This window comes from Etheostoma spectabile, chromosome 8 (genome assembly GCF_008692095.1).
Source record: "Etheostoma spectabile isolate EspeVRDwgs_2016 chromosome 8, UIUC_Espe_1.0, whole genome shotgun sequence".
NCBI classification, from domain to species: domain Eukaryota; kingdom Metazoa; phylum Chordata; class Actinopteri; order Perciformes; family Percidae; genus Etheostoma; species Etheostoma spectabile.
In genome coordinates, this window is record NC_045740.1 from 14,650,423 (window position 1) to 14,655,235 (window position 4,813).

Sequence of the window (4,813 nt, forward strand, 5' to 3'; positions counted from 1 at the left end):
GAGTCCTTGAACTACAAGTAACAGCCGCAAAGGTAGAAACTATTATTACTCCCCCACGTATTTGAGCATATGTGTGTGTGTGTGTATCTGTGTATCTTTGTGTGTGTGTGTGTGTGTGGTGTGTGGTGTGTGTGTGTGTGTGTGTGTGTGTGTGTGTGTGTGTGCATGTGTGTGTGTGTGTGTGACAGACATTAAAGATAGCTCAAGAGGAAGAAAAAAGTGTGAGAGTGAGTCAATAAGTGTGAGTACGAGTGCGTCAGCATACGAGTGAGAATCTACTTGTGAAGTTGTGTATTCCTGACATATGCAAGTGTGCAAGTCCATTAACGGTACTGACAAAGTGAGGAAACAAGTTTGTAATCACTTTTGATTCAACTTGTTCATGAAAGGCTCCTGTAGAATAAAACAAAAACAAAACAGAAAAAAGATACAAATGAATTTAAATAATATAGGTACCCATACAGTTCCAGTTTTTTTTTATAGTTTGAATTGACTAAATTAAAAGTCAACTGAAACAAATTAATTTAAGTTGTTTGTCCCATCGACAGTTCAGGAGTCCTTGAACTACAAGTAACAGCTGCCAAGTAGAAACTATTATTACTCCCCCACGTATTTGAGCATATGTGTGTGTTTTGGTATCTGTATCTTTGTGTGTGTGTGTGTTTGTACTGTGTGTGTTTGTGTGTGTGTGTGTGTGGTGTGTGTGTGTGTTTGTATGGTATGTGAGTGTGTGTGTGTGTATCGTGTGTATCTGTGTGTGTGTGTGTGTGTGTGGTGGTGTATCTGTGTGTGGGTGTGTTGTGTGTGTTTGTGTGTGTGTGTGTTGTTGTGTATGTGTGTGTGTGTGTGTGTGTGTGTGTGTGTTTATGTCAGCCGTCTGTGTGGTGATGTTTTGACCAACAGATATACTAAATATCCCAAATCCCACAGCCATCTGACGAGTGTCTGCGCAAATAGGATGAATGTGAAACATGAAATTTTGTATTTTTGTGTGTGTGTGTGTGTATTGGTTAGTGGAGGTGAAATGACATGACAGGTACAAAAGTCAGATTCAAAGTCATCTGTTCATCTGGGTTAAACGTATGGAGAGACGCTGCCATGAGGGAGGAGTACTACAGGACATCCTGGCAGAGAACAGGAGCCTCCGATGCAAACTGACATGGCATTTTGCCCTCCAGCACTCACACACACACACACACATACATACATACACACACACACACAAAAACACACACTGCACCACACTTTCGTCTGGAAATGTTCCCACACCCTACAGCTTCATAATTTGGTCCAGAGCTCTGCAAAATAACACGTACTAATAAACTCGAAAATGACTTCTGTGTGAAAAAAATAACATGAAAACATGAAAAATAAGAATCCCTTCCTGAATCAAATCATCAATCAAAATGTAATGTTGCTACGTAATTGTCAAATTTGTTGTTATAGCCTTAAGTAAATCACCACAAAAATATAAGACAGTTAAGATGACAGTATCCAGTGCTGCAGATTGTCTAAGTCAATATTATGATAAAGGCAGGAAATATTTAAGGCTCAATCAGGGCTATTCTGAAAAGAGGTATATTAATGTGGAAACAGAAGAGTTTGGCAAATCAATGAGAAATCTGTCTTATATTTCTCAGTTTATCATAATCCAAAGTATAGGCTTGTTTTGCTGCTGAATTTAGCATTATTGATGTGAAAAAACAGCATAACAAATATGAATAACTTAAATTTAGTTGTCTACTGTTTCCTGTGCTAAGAGACCTGTCAATCACAACTTAAGAGGTTTAAATGTTTAAAATTCATTCTGCCACATAGAGATATCTCCATAGTTCTGTTTCACATAAACAATGGCCTGTACTGCAACGTCATTGTAACTGGTAACTAAATAATAAAACTGATTCTGGATGTGAGCACGATAGCATATATTTACTTCGTTATTTTCAACTCATATATAAAACCATAAAATAGAAGGAAATTCAACTACAGACTCTACACAATTGATATAAAATGGAAGGAAGAGTCTTAGGAGACACAGAAGGTGTGCTAAATAAAAGGAAATGTATCTTTCATCACTGTTAAAATGTAAACTTTTAGTAATATGAATAAAATTGCAGGATGACTTTGTTACCTTTAGACAGAGCCAGGCTAGCTGTTTCCCCCCCTGGTTTCATTCTTTGTGCTAAGCTAAACTAACTGGCTGCTGGCTATAGCTATATATTTTATAGATACAGATATGAGTGTTTTTAATCTTCTAATCTTACTCTCTGCCAGAAAATGTATTTCCCAAAATAAAACAATTCATTTAAGGTTTGGTTAGGTACAAACATTGGTCTTCTGTGGTACACACTTTCTGCCCCAACCTCCTCTCTAAGAGATTTTGCAGTACGCTTCAGCTTTTTTTTTTTTTTTATATTCGGACAGATATGAGTAATAACTCACAAGGCAATTAGAGGTAGGGTACATGCCAGATAAACATGAACACGCTATTTGAGACATTTAAACAAATGGCTGTCTGTTGTTTTTTTTGCTGGTCATCAAGTGCATGGTGATGGTAAAAAAGTAACTGCCTCGGTCAACTAAGTTGGTACTTGTTCATTTATGCCATGATGTTCACAAAAGAAATTTTACATCAAGTGTCCAGGGTCCCAGAAGTAAAAACCTGGGTCATTTTTTTTGCGAAGACAATATTTTGGTACTCGCCATTTAAGCCTCTAACTCAAGCATTGGACATGAAACAAGATCAACAAGAAATAAGGAGTAACTCCATTGAAAAAAAATCTGATTACTATAAAGTCAAAGGCACAAGACTAGAAACATTAGTCAAGATCTATTACATGCCCCAAGGAGCACTGGACTGCCATACCACTGATTACTGTACATTCATCAATTTATTTAGCAAATTCTCAATCAATTTTGTATCAATCAGCTCAGTCATGCCTTTTTTCTGGCATCGCTTCCACAGCAACTACTAATAAGTACTAATCAATGGTACTGTAGTATTTGTTTGGTATATGGTAATGCTAGTCAGAAAAACTGACTAAAACGTGTTTTTATAGAAATCCAACTGATTATCTAACAAGGCATACTATGATTTTATCATCATGCGTCTGTAAAGAGGAACATTGGAGTTATTCTTAAAAGTAAAGTTTTAAAAGAAAATGTGCATCTTCACCCAGTTTGTACCTTTTAAGATGAATGAATATGGAAATGTTCTGTCATATGTCCACTGTCATACTCCACAGGCCATTAAGTGTTGCTTCAGTGCTGTGGGATTGCTACACCAAGTCCTATGTAAAAAAAAACAAAATAAACACAAGAAATTAAATAAAAATGTTAAAGTAATTTTTGCAATTTTTGTGGGATTTAAATATCTAATTTTTTTTTGTGACCAAAGGTTTTTATTTCCAAAATATCTAATTTAATGTAAATTTCCTCAACGCTTATATCTCTCAAATTCCTCTAAAATGTGCTAAGCACTGTCTTATGCTTTTAACCTTTTATAATAAATCTTCTTCTCTTAGTATTTAGGCTTTGAAACTGGTTTGCACCCACTGTAACAAATCAAGAAATTCCATAATAAATTCAAAGAACTGATACAAAGCCCACAAACATCTCCTTAGTGTCTGTTGAGTCAAATGAACAAGTTGGCTCTGCAATTTCCCCAAAGGAATCCTCTAAATGTATACACGGTCTCCATCTAACAAGTAGGTAGTTCAGTCACCTGCTACATCAGTCCTCTGGGTGATTAAAAACTTATTTGACATGTGTTAATTGTGAAAATACCATATTTGGTTAATTTAACTTGTGATGACCCATTATACTATAACATTATAACATCCAGGTGTTATCTGACTAAAGTCCTTCTTCGTGTGATATATGTTTTTATGAAGCCTTTTAATTGCAGATTATGCACGTAGAGACCAAAGACACATTTCTGTCTTTTTGCACACATAAAAAGTAGATAAAGTATCTACTTCTGTTCTATTATATTCTATACCATCTATTCTATTCTGTAAGAAAAGTTAATACAATATATAATAATATATAAATATGATATATTAATACTGTCTCTACTGTGCCACTATTCCTTCGGTTGACAAAGTCTAATCTTCAGAATAGTACTTTTCTTACTAAATTCTTACAAAAACCGACGCAAGAAACATTTAAAATTTAGTGTCTGGTTTTGTTTGTTTTGATCGCCACAGCTTTTTACATTTTTGTGACACATTTCCAGCTGTATTGTTTTATTAAACTAAATGTTTTTAGATGTCAAAGCTGCATACTGCTTTGTGACCAGTGTGTTCGAAAGGTGGAGACTAAAGTGTGTGTGTCTCACGTTTAGTCAGCCACATGCATATCTAGGAGAGACCTTCTGTGGGGCATGTGGAGATGTACCTTAAACGTACAGCATGAGGCGAGGAGGTTGAGGGGGAAAGCAGATGCACAAGTTGGAGAGAGAGGATGAGAAAAGGGTGAAGAAGAAGAAGAAGAAGAAGAAGAAGAAGAAGAAGAAGAAGGAGAGGGAAAAGATAGACAATGTGCACAAAGTGGAAAGAAGGAAAAGGAGACACTAAAGAAGGAGGAGGAGGTGGAGGAGGAGGAGGAAGAAGAGGAGAACTCATCAGCCGGGTTTCAGTCAGTCAGGATTTCCCCTCCGTCAATCCTCACCTCGGGCCCCTGAGAGAGACGGAGTGAATGAGAGAGGAGGATAGAAGACAGAGTGAGGGGGAGAGACAGATGAGTGAGGAGGGGAGAGATAGAGAGAGATAGGAATTCCAAGTGAGACGGGAGAAGAAACAAGAGCTTAGGA

The 4,813-nt window shown here is 36.8% G+C and overlaps 1 long non-coding RNA gene across 3 annotated transcripts in view; it reads right to left on the bottom strand.

Annotated features, from left to right (window-relative positions):
* Positions 1-4,813, bottom strand: part of LOC116693587 (uncharacterized) — a 49,394-nt gene that overhangs the window by 20,750 nt on the left and 23,831 nt on the right. The gene's annotated exons all lie outside the window — the stretch shown is intronic.